This window comes from Thalassophryne amazonica, chromosome 11 (genome assembly GCF_902500255.1).
Source record: "Thalassophryne amazonica chromosome 11, fThaAma1.1, whole genome shotgun sequence".
Classification (NCBI taxonomy): Eukaryota; Metazoa; Chordata; class Actinopteri; order Batrachoidiformes; family Batrachoididae; genus Thalassophryne; species Thalassophryne amazonica.
In genome coordinates this window covers 57,199,205-57,218,836 of record NC_047113.1, presented here as the reverse complement: position 1 = coordinate 57,218,836, position 19,632 = coordinate 57,199,205, and the positions used below count along the sequence as shown (strand labels likewise).

Genomic DNA, 19,632 nt, shown 5'->3' with positions numbered 1-19,632 from the left:
ATTGACCCATAGAAGTTAGCCATAAAATTAAAATGACGTGAGCTGTTGGTCAATAGTTTCAGGGCTAGAGGTGTTTTTACATCAAAATGTATCAAAAACTGTGCAAATGTTTCAGAAATGGGACTCTTTGTTTTAACACACACTCCAGCTTCCAAAGACATGCAGGTTAGGTGAATTGCTGACTTTCAACTAACCTTAAGTGTGAGAGTGTGTTTGTCTGTATGTGTCTATCCTGTGATAGAATGGTGGTCCACCCAGGTTGTACCCCGCTTCTCATCCAGTGACTGCTTGGATTGGATCCAGGCCTCTGGACCCTTAACTGGAATTAGCAGGCCAAGTTGCTAGTGCATTTGGTTTCAGTGCAGAAGGTTCCTGGTTCAAACCCCACCCCTGCCCATTTCTCCATGTACGGTGGAGTTGTGTCAGGAAGGGCATCTGGCGTAAAACCTACCAAATGAACATGCAGATCCGGATCTGCTGTGGTGATCCAGAGTGAAAATAAGGGATGAGCCGAAGGGACTTACTTACACAATGGATGGATGGACATTTGAGCAGTATGACATAAGATGATTTGATGAATACTGACAACTGCCCTGCTGTCTTCCACATACTACACATCCAAATGTAAAAATATGCATTGTGAAACAGTGTACCAGGTGTCAGACACTTACATAACTCTGTACTTTGTTTTTTTTTTTTTTTACTTTTTCATCCTACCTGTACTGATTAAGAAAGTTCCTTGATTGACTTGAGAGTCAAAGGAGAAAGTCTTATGTTATAAAACAGATTAGAATATATTATTTCAGAAAGGAAATGTATCATGTCAGTTTCTCTCTGATAAAATATATAGTTACAGTGGCAGAATCATATACAGTTGGAATACAGGTTTGGAATTTGAACTCCTAAGTTACGTGAAATTTTATTTTAATATAAAGCCTGAATATTGAATATTACAGAGGAATGGTTTCTAAAGCAGTTTATTTTCATTCATCCTGTTGAATCACAATTGCAGGTAAATCTCCAAGACAAGGTTACCAAATGTAGCACACTTTTAAAGGTCTAACATGCAACTATAAGGGTTATACCCAAGTGAGAGCAAAATGTACAGTCAGATCCATAAGTATTCTCCAGTTTTTGTGTAATATTGCCTCTTTATTATATGGCTACGACGCTACACGCACTCTGATTGGATGATTTCCGGTCTAATATCTTCCCATATCAGACCATTACCATGCCTATCTGTCCGGATCACGTATCACATTCGTTACAAACCACAAACCTAAAAACACAATTAGATAAACCAAGTTCGACATGAATACTCCATCCAGTAGTGTTCAGAATAATAGCAGTGCCATGTTACTAAAAAGATTAATCCAGGTTTTTAGTACATTTCTTATTGTTACATGGGAAACAAGGTGCCAGTAGATTCAGTAGATTCTCACAAATCCACCAAGACCAAGCATTCATGATATGCACACTCTTAAGGCTATGAAATTGGGCTATTAGTAAAAAAAGTAGAAAAGGGGCTGTTCACAATAATAGTAGTGTGGCATTCAGTCAGTGAGTTCGTTAATTTTGTGGAACAAACAGGTGTGAATCAGGTGTCCCCTATTTAAGAATGAAGCCAGCACCTGTTGAACATGCTTTTCTCTTTGAAAGCCTGAGGAAAATGGGACGTTCAAGACATTGTTCAGAAGAACAGCGTAGTTTGATTAAAAAGTTGATTAGAGAGGGGAAAACTTATACGCTGGTGCAAAAAATTATAGGCTGTTCATCTACAATGATCTCCAGTGCTTTAAAATGGACAAAAATACCAGCGACGCATGGAAGAAAATGGAAAACAACCATCAAAATGGATAGAAGAATAACCAGAATGGCAAAGGCTCACCCACTGGTCACCTCCAGGATGATCAGTGACAGTCTGGGGTTACCTGTAAGTGCTGTGACAGTTAGAAGATGGCTGTGTGAAGCTAATTTATTTGCAAGAATCCTCCGCAAAGTCCCTCTGTTAAATAAAAGACATGTGCAGATGATGTTACAATTTGCCAAAGAACACATCAACAGGCCTAAAGAGAAATGGAGAAATATTTTGTGGACTGATGAGAGCAAAATTGTTCTTTTTGGGTCCAAGGGCCGAAGACAGTTTGTGAGACGACCCCAAACTCTGAATTCAAGCCACAGTTCACAGTGAAGACAGTGAAGCATGGTGGTGCAAGCATCATGATATGGGCATGTTTCTCCTACTATGTTGTTGGGCCTATATATCGCATACCAGGTATCATGGATCAGTTTGGATATGTCAAAATACTTGAAGAGGTCATGTTGCCTTATGCTGAAGAGGACATGCCCTTGAAATGGGTGTTTCAACAAGACAATGACCCCAAGCACACTAGTAAACGAGCAAAATCTTGGTTCCACACCAACAAAATTAATGCCTCGCAGATGTGAAGAAATCATGAAAAACTGTGGTTATACAACTAAATACTAGTTTAGTGATTCACAGGATTGCTAAAAAAGCAGTTTGAACATAATAGTTTTGAGTTTGTAGCGTCAACAGCAGATGCTACTATTATTGTGAACACCCCCTTTTCTACTTTTTTTACTAATAGCCCAATTTCATAGCCTTAAGAGTGTGCATATCATGAATGCTTGGTCTTGTTGGATTTGTAAGAATCTACTGAATCTACTGGTACCTTGTTTCCCATGTAACAATAAGCAATATACTCAAAACCTGGATTAAACTACTATTATTCTGAACACTACTGTACATATCTGAACAGCATCGTAAAAAACACACAGATGGAAAACTTACCGCCAGCAGTTTTCATATTCGGGTGACACCATAAGTCCGAGACATATTCAGTGAGTTGGAAATGTTTATGTATCCATCTCCTAAAGAAAACTGGCTGTAAAAGTGTGATTGTGTTAATAATAATCCTCTTTAATCCTCTTTGGAAAGACTACATATAAAAATAGTCAGATTTACTTAATTGTTCTTGCATTATTTTTGTTGAATCATTGTTATTGAAGGTTAACGTTCTGCACTTCAGTCACATCTTGGCTGCGTGTGTATTTGTTTGGTGTACAGAAGGAAAATTACTAAAATTGTGCTGTTGTCCAAAATCCTATGTGCCTGATGTCAAATGTGAATTTAAAAGGAACGGAACTTTATTCCTCTGTCTGTACCACATTGAGATATTATCTGGATGGAAAGCGATTTGGCACCATATAAATATTGTCAATGAAATTGATTTACTCATGAATAGAACACACTGGAAACAATAGATTAGCTATTTAATAGCCAATAATGACAGTCAGGTGCACATTATGTCAGCTCAAAACAGGACTTTCTTTTTCCTGAGTGAACGAGTTTGTTAAACATTTATTCAAGCATCTCTGCTTTTACACCTTCTGAACTCCATCCAACCCTCCTGGCATTGCTCCAAAGCTTTCCAGTGTCAGGATGATGACATGGTGTCCAGAAGGCAGGCTCTCAGTCTTCACAACCCATTAGCGTGAATGGCAAGGTCCCCTTGTCTGAATCCTTCTCCTCTCTCTACTCTGATCCCCATCTGAAACCAACTTTCCATTCATGCTGATCAAAGTACACAAACATGCAACGCAACAGTCTTGCAAGGATTCCACGCTTATATATCTCTAAACGAGGCATTCACCAAAGAAAATAAATGATTCTGTCAAGGAGTAGCTACGTACATATGAATATTTTACAGCTAATTTAAAGTTGTTGTTTTTTTTTTAATAATGGAAGCAAATGGGTTGAAGCGTTGCGTTACAGTTGATATATTGTACCATTGTACGTTTATATATTCCTTTAAAAACAATCCTTTAATCACCATAGTCTTCAGATATTATTTATAGTTTTTGGCTCTTCAGCTCTGCTGACAGAAAGGCTAATCCCATCTGCTTGAGGGAGCACAGAATCAATGGTTTTCTCTGGTTGAATATTCTTTTTTATTTCCTTCACCACGGAAAATAACTGAGCTAGCTCCTTTGCAGCACAACTAAAGTATCGCCTTTTGCTTTTCTTGTCAAGTGAAGCATTTTTGAGGATTTGTCTGCCAGTTATTGATGTTTGACAAAGTCAGACCACATCAACCGTTACTGATTTGCTACCAAAGGGGCAAATCTAATTATATGATTTCCTGTCAGTTAATAATCATAAAAAGGCTTCTTGACATGTCGTGCAATGCCTTGGACTTTTCCTTCAATACTGAGACACTCAGGCGTTTGAGTCGGGCTAAATATATTTGCTAATTCTACCAGTGTTGCTTTGGCCTTTGTGTTGCATTCGTAGCACAAAGCATCTGCAGTATTAAAGAATTCCATTGCAGCACAGTCACCCTAAATTGCTTTTACTAAAAAGCTCGAGCTTAATGCCCCCGACTGACATGAGGCATTTAAGTAAACGTACTGACAGACAGTCTTCACAGAACTGAATGTAACTGATAAGAGAATCCATTAACTGTTTTTTTCTTCTGTTTCATTCCCATTCTCTCTGCCTCTCTCACTACTCTTCCAGTTGCCCCCCCGGGGACCAATGAAATATTATTTGATTTCAGCGTACAGAGTTAGTATTCGAAGGGTCCAACAAATTGTTAATTTAATGCTGCTGCCATATTCTGAAATAGAGTATGAATGAAATACAGTTGCAGGGTCTGTGTGTAATCCTGACCAAGAGCATGGGGGGATGAGGATTTTTCCCATTAATGAGTTATCAAAATGCAGCAGATGGGAACGGATGAGCTAACAGTCTTTCTTGTTAATTGAGTGACTTTCAAATAAGCCCAAAAGACCCAGACTGGGGTTGCAGTGTTGCAAAACAGAAAATCTACGAGATTAGGATGATTATATTTGTGGGTTTTTTTGTTTGTATGGTTTTTTTTTTCTGTTCACATTGACTGATATTTAACAGCCCCATCAAACCCAGACAAACACTATGAAGAAGTCACTGCGTCCTGAAAAGTTTGATAAGCACAGCAGGAATGTGGTGAAAATTTTAAAATCTGACATCTTCCAGTCCATATTTCACCCTGAGTACATGCCTGCCATGTTCTAACAGTGACTATAACATTCCCACTAATTTCTTAGCACACTCATGATCACTCACTTCCAAGTCCTTCTTACAATATTCTTTTTACAAACAATCACATTTCATGATATGTATATCACATTCTTACTGTGTCTGTTCTGTCCTTAGCAATACTGCACCACACGCTGCACCTTTTCCATTCATTCTGCAAGTTTTCTTGTGTCTACATGTAGGGTCCACTATAGATTAGTCAGAAAAACACACCTATCAAACATGGCTGTCTCTAATAAAACGCATGCTCAAATATGCCCCGTACCTGTGCGCACATGCTATGAAGTGAACCTTGATTTGTGTAAGTAGTGTGTGTTTGTATGTATGTATGTATATACAACCCCAATTCCAATGAAATTGGGATGTGTAAAATGTAAATAAAAACAGAATACAATGATTTGCAAATCCTCTTCAACTTATATTCAGTTGAATACACCACAAAGACAAGATATTTAATGTTAAAACTTTATTTACACTTTATTGTTTTTGTGCAAATATTTTCCTCATTTTGAAATTGATGCCTGCAACACGTTTCAAAAAAGCTGAGACAGTGGTATGTTTACCACTGTGTTACATCACCTTTCCTTCTAACAACACTCAGTAAGCGTTTGGGAACATTTTGTTATGTTACAGCAGGGGTGGGCAATTATTTTTTGCAAAGGGCCAAATGAGAAACAGAAAATATTGTGGAGGGCCGGGCCAAAAGGGTACAATTAAGTCTGCACAATAATAATTTCATTCCTATATAAAAAGCAGTAAATAGCATTGTTTTGACAAACTAGATGTTCTGATTTGGGAATGAAAAAGAGATGTTACCTTACAAAAATGTAATTTATTCAATCAGATTTTACAAGACAATAGTGGACAAAATGTGAAACATCTGACTCATTACATTTGTGATAATTTTCAGTCACATTGACTCCAAAACGCATTTTGAGTTTAATATACTGTTGAAACTGAAACTTACTGTTGGAACAAGGAGGTTTTGAGCTTTCTAAAGACATCAGATCAATTGTCATTGTAAATCATTAAAGACAAGTCACAATGTTGTTGTCACTGAACTGTGCAGAAAAAAATAGAAACGTGTTCCAGTTCACTAGTTCTTATCATGTCTGTGCATGACTACATTTGTATTTTCCACCTCTTTTTACCTCTTTGTGTTTTTCAGTTCTTTTTTTCTTATTCAGTGAGAGAGCTCTAGTCGCTGTTGATCTTTAACAAGTGTATCAAATGTGAAGCACAGCTGACACATGATCATCAGTGAGAGAGGACTTGTACTTGGACTTATTAAACGTCATTAAATCCAACTCTCTCTTTTTGGCATGAGCAGATGTTTTTGAAGAGCGATACACATTGATTGGATTAATCATTTCCGAGGGAAAAAAAAACAGGCTTCAGAATAAAAGCAATGCTTTTTTAGTTCAGTCATAAAGGCCCGGTCACACGGCGACAGGAGGACAGCTGAACAAAGGAGAAAAAGTCAAAAAGTCGGGAAAAGGTGGGCGAATGATCTGCACCTTCCCATCAACGAAAAGCCTGCACACCTCATGCACACTCATGCACACACAGTGCATGAGTGTGAAAATGAAACATTCCCGATCACGAGACCGAGAGTGGGGATAAAACCAAATGGTCTTCGACGCTGGATCCATGGCTACGTCCACCATCTCCGTCTCTGTCCCCACCGATAGTTCCCCATGGATCACGCAAACGCTGTGTGGCGGACATGATGGCACCAAGCCAGGCTGTGTGGCGCGGGGTGATTGCTCCGTGCCAGGCTCTGCTATTACGCGATGGCGCCATGCCAGGCTGTGTGACAAACGTGCTGGCACTGTGCCAGGCTGTGTGGAGCGCGGCGATCGCTCCGTGCCAGGCTCTGCTATACTCCGGAGGACATGCACATGCAGCCACAAATGGCTTGGGAGGTGGACGAAGGTCGCCGCAACACTAACTTGATAGAATAGTGAATATTTTATTCTTTTATTTCCAGGTATTTGCGGGCCGGTCTGAGTCAGCCAAAGGGCTGGATATGGCCCGCGGGCCGTAAAATGCCCAGGTGTGTGTTACAATGTGGAAAAACCTTTTTTTTTTTTTTGCAAATATATTGAAAATAATAATTAAAAAAAAAACTAAGAAATTACATGTACATAAGTATGCCATGAAGCTCAAAATTGAGCTCAGGTGCCTCCTGTTTCCACTGATCATCCTTGAGATGTTTCTACAGCTGAATTGGAGTCCACCTGGGGCAGTTGATTGGACATGATTTGGAAAGACACACACCTGTCTACATATAAAGTCCTACAGTTGACAGTGCATTTCAGAGCACAAAACAAGCATGAAGTCAAAGGAATTGTCTGTAGACCTCAGAGACAGAATTGTCTTGAGACACAAATCTGGGAAATGGTACAGAAAAATTTCTTCTGCTTTGAAAGTCCCATTGTGCACAGTGGCCTCCATTATCTGAAAATGAAAGAGGGTTCGGATCCATCAGGACTCTTCCTAGAGCTGGCCGCGTCTAAACTGAGCCATCGAGAGAGAAGGACCTTGGTCACTCTGTCAGAGTTTCAGCATTTCTCTGTGGTGAGAGGAGAACCTTCCAGAAGGACAACCTTCTCTGCAGCAATCCACCAATCAGGCCTGTATGGTAGAGTGGCCAGATGGAAGCTACTCCTTCGTGAAAGGCACATGGCAGCCCAGCTGGAGTTTGCCAAAAGGCACCTGAGGGACACTCAGACCATGAGAAACAAAATTATCTGGTCTAATGAAACAAAGATTGAAGTCTTTGGTGTAATGAATGCCAGGCGTCATGTTTGGAGGAAACCAGACACCATCCCTACAATGAAGGATGGTGTCTGTCTTTTTCAGTGGCAGGAACTGGGAGACTAGTCAGGGTTGAGGTTGAGATTGAAGAAGAATGTAGCAATGTACAGACACATCCTGGATGAAAACCTGCTCCAGAACGTTCCTGACCTCAGACTGGGGTGATAGTTCATCTTTCAGCAGGACAATGACCCTAAGCACACAGCCAAGATATCAAAGGAGTGGCTTCAGAACAACTTTGTGAATGTCCTTGAGTGGCCCAGCCAGAGCCCAGACCTGAATCTGATTGAACATCTCTGGAGAGATCTGAAAATGGCTGTGCACTGATGTTCCACATCCAACCTGATGGAGCTTGAGAGGTGCTGCAACGAGGAATGGTCAAAACTGCCCAAAGGTCGGTGCACCAAGTTTGTGACATCATATTTGAGAAGACCTGAGGCTGTAATTGCTGCCAAAGGTGCATCAACAAAGTATTTTTGATCCATATTCATGGAGACCACACAGCACCATTATCAGTTTCCGCTTTATTCTAACTACATTGTGCAAGTTCTTACTGCATCCAACAAATGTTTTGCAGATGTAGTTGAAACATTGCAGACTGTGACGGGGATTTAAAGCTTCTTTCATTTTTTTCTTCCACAACATGTCAACTCATCATGATCATGCTGAAGATGCTGCTTTTACAGTCCCACTCACAAGACCCTCGTGCTGAATCACAGCTGTTTCCTCTGTCTTTTTTTCTCATCTCAAACTGTCATTAAAATCATCAGAGCAGAGTTTCTAGGTCCCTTGTCAAGATGGGAATATGTTTATGCCAAAGAGCGGAGGTTTAACATTCGGTAACCTGGAACTTCTTCTCTGAACCATTTTCCCTCACATCCCAGCAAATAGCGTAACAGATGGCTAATAAACACGTTTGCTGCCTTAAAGTCAGGCGTTGTACTGTTTGTAAAATTCAAATGAGATATAGCAGTGACATTCAGTGTGAGATCACTGGTGCAACAGAGCAGTTGGAAATAGTCTTTGCTCCCTCATTGGACTGGTAAACTTGTATGCATGGGAGGGGAGCCATGCTGTGGGAGATGTATTGTGTTGTGCAGGGTTAAGGAAGAACACCAAACACATTTCATGAATTATTGAAAGAACAGAACCAAAATGAGAAAACACAGCCTGGGCCTTCTTGGTAGCTGGGACCTGTGAGCTGCACAGCCTTCAGTTTTCCTGCCAGGTTGAGATAGAGGAACGATCATAAGCTGCATCTTAAACACACAAGTGTGACATGTGTTCACTCTGTTTCATGGCATCTGTGTGAATGAAAAAGCGAAAATGTCACTTTGCTCGTGACATCGAAGCGCTAACGTGCTATAATCACAAAACTGCGCATTTGTCACAATTATATGTGCTGACATTTTTTGAGGCATTTCAAGACATTGCTTCTAAATTTAAATAAACCCAAGGGCAACATGTATACCCTACCTGCCCTTTATTTTCAATCCTTTTAGCAGGATGGTCAGAGGAGAGAGCAAGTCACAGTATGATGTCTTTAAGATTCCAGTCGGTTTAATCCATTTTATCCTTGTTCCCATATGCTGTATTTTTATTTTCTTTATTGTTATTATTATTATTATTTTTTTTTTTTTAGAAAATGGCCTTTCTTTTTTGACTTGTAAAATACATTAATTATAACTTTGAATTGCTTTTTAAAGCTAAAGTATGTATTATTTAGGGTGTTTATGTCCAGAAATGGAATATAGCATTAATAAACATCTTTTCAAAAGTGTATAAATAACCTGCAACAACAAATCGATGTGTTTCCATGATCACAGAATGAGCCTTTCATATCTATATGAGACGTAGATATGAAAGACTCATTCCCAGATAGATATGAAGGACTCATTCTCATATAGATGTTTCACCACCATGTAGATACAGTAGCCCAAAGAGACTTACAGTACCTTTAACACTGTGCAGTGCAGCTGGAACACTGGAAAAAAAGAAAGAAAATGAATTAGTGTTCACTCCCCTATATACTACTGGTTGCTATCGCCAAAGAACCGAAGATATGAAGGGAACATTATAACACATTTCATTTATTGGTACAGTGCCAAATCACAACAAGCTGCCTCAAGGTCTAACCTTACCAACTCCTAGAGCAAGCACACATGCGACAGTGGTCAGGAAAAACTCCCTCTTTAAGTACCTTGTATGGCAGCACCCTGACATCGAGGTGAATGTGAGGCATTATTGTGAAGCGCTTTCATCGTCTGGTGCAGATGGAAAAGTGCTATATAAATGCAGTCCACTTACCAGACCTGTTCCATTCCTAATAAAATTATTTTAAAAGGATAGGAAGTATGGTACATGGTGCAGTATGCCGGTGCACTAGCCATACAAGAGGGAGAACAAATGTGTCTGAAGTTGAAAGTCTCTGCAGAATCTGTCTGTTTTATTGATGCAGGCAGATCATTCCTCAGAACAGGGGCATGATAAGAGAAAGTGCTGACTTTTTATTCACCCTAGGGACACAAAGTAGCCCTGCACCCTGACAACGCAGAGCCCGGGCTAGTACATAGGGTTTGATTCGGTCAGCTAAGTAGGGAGGTGCTAGTTCGTTAATAATTTTATAAGTTAATAGCAGAAGCTTAAAATATGACCTCATAGAGACAGGAAGTCAGTGAAGAGATGCCAGAATGGGTGTAATGTGGTCAGACTTTCTACTTACTGTCAAGAGTCTTGCAGCCACATTTTTGAACCAATTGGAGACCCCTAATGCTGGACTGCGGCAAACCAGAAAAAAGAGCATTGCAGTAGCCCAATCTAAAGGAAACAAATGCATGGATTAGGGTCTCTGTGCCAACCATACACAGGATGGGACGAATCTTCATTATGTTTTGCAGGTGGAAGAAAGCAGTCCTCATAATATCTCTAATGTGGAGGTCAAAGGACAACATAGGATCAAAAACGCAGCACTAAGATCTAACAGCACCAGAATGGTAGTGGTGTCCGAATCCATTGCAAGCAGAATGTCGTTTACCACTTTAGTAAGAGCTGTCTGTGGAATAACATGTTCTAAATGCAGACTGTAGTGGTTTAGAGAGATTATTCTCAGTAAAGTGGTCCACGAGCTGCTGTGAAACCACCTTTTCCAGAATTGTAGAATAAAATGATATATTTGATATCAGCCTATAATTTTTCAATACACTAGTGTCAAGATTAGATTTCTTCGTAATGGTTTAATCACTGCAGATTTGTAACATTTAGGAACAGATTCAGATCTTAGTGACAGATTAATCATTTCCAACACAGTAGGTCTAAGAGTGGGCCACAGGTCCTTAAACAGTTTTGTTGGCATAGGATCGAATAAGCAGGTTGTACTTTTAGCAGATATTACAAGTTTTGTCAGTACACCCAGTGAGATACTATCAAATTTGTTAAATCTAGGCAATATATCAGTGATGGCACCCACCTCCATATCAGGGCATAGTGTTTAGATTAAGGCATGCTGGGATATATTTAACCTAATGTCATCTATGTTCTTGTCAAAGTATACTAAGAAATCTTGGGCTGTAAAAGGAGAGCGACTCACTGGTGGTTGGCCATGAATAAGTGTTGCCACCATGTCGAACAGGAACTTTGAATTATGCTTGTTTTTGTTGATCAAATCAGAGTAATAGGCCTGCTTTGTAGCCAGTAATGCATGTTTATAGTCTCGAATAGCATTGCGTCACACGAGGTGAAATATTTCATCAAAGTCCACTATAACTTGACACGTATGAGCAGTTTGGGCCATGGCCGGGGCATACTTTCACGTGTAATTGCGCCGGTATCACACATGACACAGACAGTAATTTTTCTCACTTGAAGCAGCACTTTTCTAAAGTTCCCTTCATCCACATCCACAGGTTGGGAACCCTGCATAAAATTGCCACTGTTGGGTTTTCAGATAGATCAGAGAATATATTAAACAATTTTGGAATTCTCTATGTCTTCAAAGATCTGTAAGTCCTTGGTATCTGAACATATATACCGTACTTGGCAGGATTCAAATGGGAGCATACTCCTCTGTTGCAGGAGACACTAACACAATAACATGCTTTTGGAGGGCGGTATGCATTTTCAGAGGCCCGACGTCCATGCCCAGTCGCCCAAAATGACTGATATTCACCCTCGTCTAACTCGTCTGTCTGTTGCTTCTTTGCGTGACATCTCAAGAACCATAATTTTGATTTCTTCCATATTTAGCATAAGGGTGTACTAGTCGATTTCGGTGGCTTTGGGGTCAGTTTCAAGGTGACAGCAAGATATTCAAGATAATGTCAATTGCCACCCTTATTAGTGCCAGAGGTGGGACGAAGTCACCAGCAAGTCACTCTCAACTCATGAATCGGCAAGTCACAAGTCTCAAGTCAAGTCTCCCCTTACCAAAAAGTAGTATATGCAAGTATGTTTCAAGTATACTTCTAGTTTACTTTTTATATACTTATCAGTACTATTTTTTGGTAAGGGTCAAGTCATAATGACCACCAGTTGGTGCAAGCTGACTTGAGACTTGAGTTGAGACTTGTAACTTGGGACATAAGACTTGCCGATTCACTACTTGACAGTGACTTTGTCCCACCTCTGGTTAGTGCTATATCTCAAGAACCAGATGACCAGTTTCATTCATATATATTTACCATAAGTGTGTACTTGGGTGATTCCCCAACAGCAGTCGATTACACAACCTTGGGGCCAATTTCAGTGTCACAGCGAGATATTCAAGATATTGTCATTGCCATTATTGTTAGCGCAGTATCTCAAGAACCAGTTGATTGATTTCATTCATATTTAGCATAAGGGTGTACTTTGGTGATCCCCTGACACCAGTCGATTATGGTGACCTTGGGGTTAATTTAAAGGTCACAGTGACATACTCAAGATATTGTCATTGCCACCCCTGTTAGCATGATATCTTAATCATTTGACCAATTTTATTCATGTTTAGCATAAGTGTGTATTTGGGTGAACCCCGACACTTCATCTCCTGATGACTCTTGTTACAGTGTGTTGGGGGTCAAAGAATTAATTTATGTTTGGTGGACATTTAATACATTTTAATTAAAAAATAATGATTTAATTTTGGGTGGGTGTTTAACCAACTTTCTTGAACAAATGGGGTGGGCTGATGCTCAGCCTTGGGCCCTCAGATGCATGAATACAGTATATTTACTGAGAAGTGGTGGTACACCCTAAACAGCCCAATCACGTATGCTCAGACAGACACCCTCAGAAGTGAAAAAAATTAGACCAGTTAATTTGTTTTTTAAACATATTTCTCAAGACCGCTGGTGGAGTTATTTTACTCGTATGTTACATAATTTCAATAGAATAGCATTAATTATGTCATGTTTGGATGAGGTTTAAGTCTGGTGCCAATTATACACAATAATTTCTGAGCAACCACTGAATGTGGACCTATTTCTTTCTTCATTATACAGTTAATACCTGTGGGAATCAGTTATTGCTAAAGGCATAATAAAATAAAAAGAAAGTGAAAATTGGGATAAAATGTGTAGCTATGGTAATTGGTGTAGTTTGTATATGTTTGATCAGGGCCATACAGTTTTGTTAAATTTGTGTTTGTAGTACATTTTTTCCACAGGATTTCATTTGTGACACTAGTCTGAGGATAAACACTGGCAAGCTGGGCCTTCAGACCTGTATAGGACTCGCAACTGCCCCAAATGCACTTCTGCTGTATACAGTAGTGTTCAGAATAATAGTAGTGCTATGTGACTAAAAAGATTAATCCAGGTTTTGAGTATATTTCTTATTGTTACATGGGAAACAAGGTACCAGTAGATTCAGTAGATTCTAACAAATCCAACAAGACCAAGCATTCATGATATGCACACTCTTAAGGCTATGAAATTGGGCTATTAGTAAAAAAAGTAGAAAAAGGGGTGTTCACAATAATAGTAGCATCTGCTGTTGACGCTACAAACTCAAAACTATTATGTTCATACTGCTTTTTTAGCAATCCTGTAAATCACTAACCTAGTATTTAGTTGTATAACCACAGTTTTTCATGATTTCTTCACATCTGCGAGGCATTAATTTTGTTGGTTTGGGACCAAGATTTTGCTCATTTACTAGTGTGCTTGGGGTCATTGTCTTGTTGAAACACCCATTTCAAGGGCATGTCCTCTTCAGCATAAGGCAACATGACCTCTTCAAGTATTTTGAAATATCCAAACTGATCCATGATACCTGGTATGTGATATACAACCCCTGGCAAAAATTATGGAATCACCGGCCTCAGAGGATGTTCATTCAGTTGTTTAATTTTGTAGAAAAAAAGCAGATCACAGACATGACACAAAACTAAAGTCATTTCAAATGACAACTTTCTGGCTTTAAGAAACACTATAAGAAATGAATGAATGAATGCAAACGGTTTATTTTGAACATTTGATACAACAACAATTACAAGATAGATCAGTAAAGACAACAACAAAAAAGTTCCTACTGTGTACCCAACATGTCCGAAAAGGGGTAGGGTGAAGCATCAGCTTATTTATCTCTACCCCTTCTTCCCCACAACCAGTAATACCCTTTGCCACATATACACATAGATTCCTACACACCTAAACCGATATCAATATATATATATATATATATATATATATATATATATATATATATATATATCAACATACATACACACATATATACATATATATATACATATACACATATATATACACAAACATAAATATACACCTACACATACCTACTTACATACAAAATACTATATATTTACAAGCCGAAGCAAAAAACAAAAACACCCTAACCCTCATTACCCTTCCTCCTCCCTATACCTAGAAAAAAACATATTTTTGTACCGCTGTTTGAACTGGTTCATGCTTGGACATTGCTTGAGCCCCACTCCCAATCTGTTCCACATCCTCACCCCACAGACAGAAATACAGAAACCTTTTAATGTTGTTTGTGCCCACAGATGCTTTAAATTAAATTTCCCCCTCAGACTGCAATCCCCTGATCTGTTAAAAAACATATTTTTAATATTTGCTGGAAGTAAATTGTTTATTGCTTTATACACGATTTGTACTGTTTGAAAATGAACCAAGTCTGTGAATTTTAAGAATTTGGATTGTAAAAATAGTGGATTTGTATGATCTCTATAGCCAGTATTATGAATAATTCTTATAGCTCTTTTCTGCATTACTGATAGTGATTGTGTTGTACCTTTATAAGTATTACCCCATACCTCTGCACAGTACTGTAAATATGGTAAAACCAGTGAGCAGTAAAGAATGCGGAGTGAGTTGTGGTCCAGAATATGTTTCGCTTTGTTTAGAACTGAAATGGTTCTTGACAGTTTATTTTGTATATGTTTTATATGAGTTTTCCAGTTTATCTTATCATCTATTATCACCCCCAGAAACTTATTTTCATGTACCCTTTCAATATCTACCCCCTTGAGTTGTAACTGAACCTGTATGTCTGTATTACAATAGCCAAATAACATGTATTTTGTTTTACTTAAGTTTAATGACAATTTGTTTCTGTCAAACCATATTTTCAATTTTCCCATTTCTATACTGATCCTCCTCAGTAACTCCTGCAAATCCCCCCCTGAACAAAAAATGCTTGTGTCATCTGCAAATAATACTAATTTTAATATTTTGGAAACATTGACAATATCATTTATATAAATTAGAAACAGTTTTGGACCCAATACTGACCCCTGTGGGACGCCACAAGCATTGTTCAAGCATGATGATGTATATTCCCCCAACTTCACAAGCTGTTTTCTGTTACTTAAGTAGCTTCTCACCCAGTGCAACACCAACCCCCTAATCCCATACTGTTCACGTTTACTGATTAATATGTCATGACTGATTGTATCAAAAGCCTTTTTAAGGTCTATAAATATTCCAACTGAATGTAATTTGTGGTCTGTGGCGTTTGTAATCTCCTCAACTGATTCTGTTAATGCAAGTGATGTTGAACTATGTGCTCTGAATCCATATTGACTATCAGTAAGTAATTTATGTTTATTTATGAATTTGTCTAATCTATTATTGAATAACTTTTCTAATAATTTGGAAAATTATGGAAGCAAAGAAACAGGTCTATAATTTGTGAAGTGGTGTCTATCCCCAGTCTTATACAGCGGCACAACCTTAGCTATTTTCATTTGATTGGGAAATTTACCGGTTTGAAATGATAAGTTACAGATGTATGTTAATGGTTCTACAGTCCATTCATCAAGAAAAAAAGATTGTGGCAGTCAGTAACGGTTACTTTTTTAGACCAAGCAGAGGAAAAAAATATGGAATCACTCAATTCTGAGGAAAAAATTATGGAATCACCCTGTAAATTTTCATCCCCCAAACTAACACCTGCATCAAATCAGATCTACTCGTTGACATTGACCCTATGCCATGACATTGACCCTATGTGTCTTTTTACAAGGAATGTTTTCGCAGTTTTTGCTCTATGGCAAGATGCATTATCATCTTGAAACATCCCCAAACATCCTTTCAATTGTCCAAAATATCAACGTAAACTTGTGCATTTATTGATGATGTAATGACAGCCATCTCCCCAGTGCCTTTACCTTACATGCAGCCCCATATCATCAGTGACTGTGGAAATTTACATGTTCTCTTCAGGCAGTCATCATTATAAATCTCATTGGAACGGCACCAAACAAAAGTTCCAGCATCATCACCTTGCCCAATGCAGATTCGAGATTCATCACTGAATATGACTTTCATCCAGTCATCCACAGTCCACGAATGCTTTTCCTTAGCCCATTCTAACCTTGTTTTTTTTTCTGTTTAGGTACTAATGATGGCTTTCGTTTAGCTTTTCTGTATGTAAATCCTATTTCCTTTAGGCGGTTTCTTACAGTTCGGTCACAGACGTTGACTCCAGTTTCCTCCCATTCGTTCCTCATTTGTTTTGTTGTGCATTTTTTGATTTTTTTGACATATTGTTTTAAGTTTTCTGTCTTGACACTTTGATGTCTTCCTTGGTCTACCAGTATGTTTGCCTTTAACAACCTTCCCATGTTGTTTGTATTTGGTCCAGAGTTTAGACACAGCTGACTGTGAATAACCAACATCTTTTGCAACATTGCGTGATGATTTACTCTCTTTTAAGAGTTTGATTATCCTTTCCTTTGTTTCAATTGACATCTCTCGTGTTGGAGCCATGATTCATGTCAGTCCACTTGGTGCAACAGCTCTCCAAGGTGTGTTCACTCCTTTTTAGATGCAGACTAACGAGCAGATCTGATATGATGCAGGTGTTAGTTTTGGGGATGAAAATTTACAGGGTGATTCCATAATTTTTTCCTCAGAATTGAGTAATTCCATATTTTTTTCCTCTGCTTGGTCTAAAAAACTAACCGTTACTGACTGCCACAATCTTTTTTTCTTGATTTCTTGTAGTGTTTCTTAAAGCCAGAAAGTTGCCATTTGAAATGACTTTAGTTTTGTGTCATGTCTGTGATCTGCTTTTTTTCTACAAAATTAAACAACTGAATGAACATCCTCAGAGGCTGGTGATTCCATAATTTTTGCCAGGGGTTGTATAGGCCCAACAGCATAGTAGGAGAAACATGCCCATATCATGATGCTTGCACCACCATGCTTCACTGTCTTCACTGTGAACTGTGGCTTGAATTCAGAGTTTGGGGGTTTGGGCGTCTCACAAACTGTCTGCAGCCGTTGGACCCAAAAACAATAATTTTACTCTCATCAGTCCACAAAATATTCCTCCATTTCTCTTTAGGCCAGTTGATGTGTTCTTTGGCAAATTGTAACCTCTTCTGGACATGTCTTTTATTTAACAGAGGGACTTTGCGGGGGATTCTTGCAAATAAATTAGCTTCACACAGGCGTCTTCTAACTGTCACAGCACTTACGGTAACTCCAGACTGTCTTTGATCATCCTGGAGCTGATCAATGGGTGAGCCTTTGCCATTCTGGTTATTCTTCTATCCATTTTGATGGCTGTTTTCCATTTTCTTCCACGCATCTCTGGTTTTTTTTTTGTCCATTTTAAAGCATTGGAGATCATTGTAGATGAACAGCCTATAATTTTTTTCACCTGCGTATAAGTTTTCCCCTCTCCAATCAACTTTTTAATCAAACTACGCTGTTCTTCTGAACAATGTCTTGAACGTCCCATTTTCCTCAGGCTTTCAAAGAGAAAAGCATGTTCAACAGGTGCTGGCTTCATCCTTAAATAGGGGACACCTGATTCACACCTGTTTGTTCCACAAAATTGACAAACTCATTGACTGAATGTCACACTAATATTATTGTGAACACCCCCTTTTCTACTTTTTTTTTTTTTTTTACTAATAGCCCAATTTCATACCCTTAAGAGTGTGCATATCATGAATGCTTGGTCTTGGATTTGTGAGAATCTACTGAATCTACTGGTACCTTGTTTCCCATGTAACAGTAAGAAATATACTCCAAACCTGGATTAATCTTTTTAGTCACATAGCACTACTATTATTCTGAACACTACTGCACCTCAAATTGTGTGCTATAGATTGGCAAGATAGGGCCCCAAATCATCATCATCATCATCATGCTTCTTTTTGTCACCATCTTTTGACTTTTCATCATTGCTATCCTTAAAGCCCTCATTTTTCACCTTTGTCTCTCTCTGATTGCCCTTCTTATCTAACAAGTAGACAGTGACAATCAGGGCTTGTGTCCTTGGACATGGAGGACAGCTGTACTATCGACTGGCATGATGAGCTATTCTTTCCTTGTTTCTTCCCCAGAATCCCTGTAATCCCCGTTTTAGCTGCCAGCACAGCACACACATCAGGACCATGAGGGCAGTGGTTGGGGGTGTACTGTCTCCACATGTTATATCAGAGTAGAGACAGGGTAATTGCGTCACTTCCTGACATACCTCTTGCATACATGAATTCAGCATAGGCACTTCTAATATAAGCACATGTGTGTAAAGATTCACTATTCAACATATTCTCATGATGCGTTTTCTATCAAATCCTATGAAAGATTTGCATGATATTCCATGCATATTCGTATGCATTTCCATGAGCATGTGGAACATGAGTTCCTCGTTTGATATTCAGAAACATGCACTAAGTTTAGGTTTAGGATTCAAATAATAGTAATAATAAGTATAAGATGGCTTTTCGCATTTTGCCACTCTGATGAGTCGCCATCTTCTTGTTGGGGACATCATCACTGCCTTCTGGTGTCGCAGACCAAACGGTCCCACCTAAAAATTGGTCCGCACTGCCTTCACTGCGCATGCGTCATTAGCCGCGGTTCACGGATTATCACCTTGTTTCTGCTTAAAACTACACTCCGGTCATCGTCTGTCACAGCGACACATATCTGAAGCTTATGTACAACAATCATTTCCACATAAATTTAGCATTATTTCATCATAAAAGAGGGAGGAAGCCATCAGAGCAACGCAGCTACACGAGCTGCTAGCTGATGCATTCACTGACCGTCAATCATTACAAAGCGTCACATAGTATCGCCTCATTTCTGCTTAAAACAGCCTCGTTTCTGCTTAAAACTGATTTTAGAATGATTTAAGAGGTTTTACCTTGTCATCTGATGGTTAATAATCAACTTAATCCATTTGATCGCTTTGGGTGAAGAGACTGTCTCAGACCAGCGGCTGAGCTCTGA

The 19,632-nt window shown here is 39.0% G+C and overlaps 1 protein-coding gene across 2 annotated transcripts in view; it reads left to right on the top strand.

The window, feature by feature from the left end:
* diaph2 (diaphanous-related formin 2) overlaps nucleotides 1-19,632 on the top strand; it is a 1,163,737-nt gene that overhangs the window by 993,521 nt on the left and 150,584 nt on the right. The gene's annotated exons all lie outside the window — the stretch shown is intronic.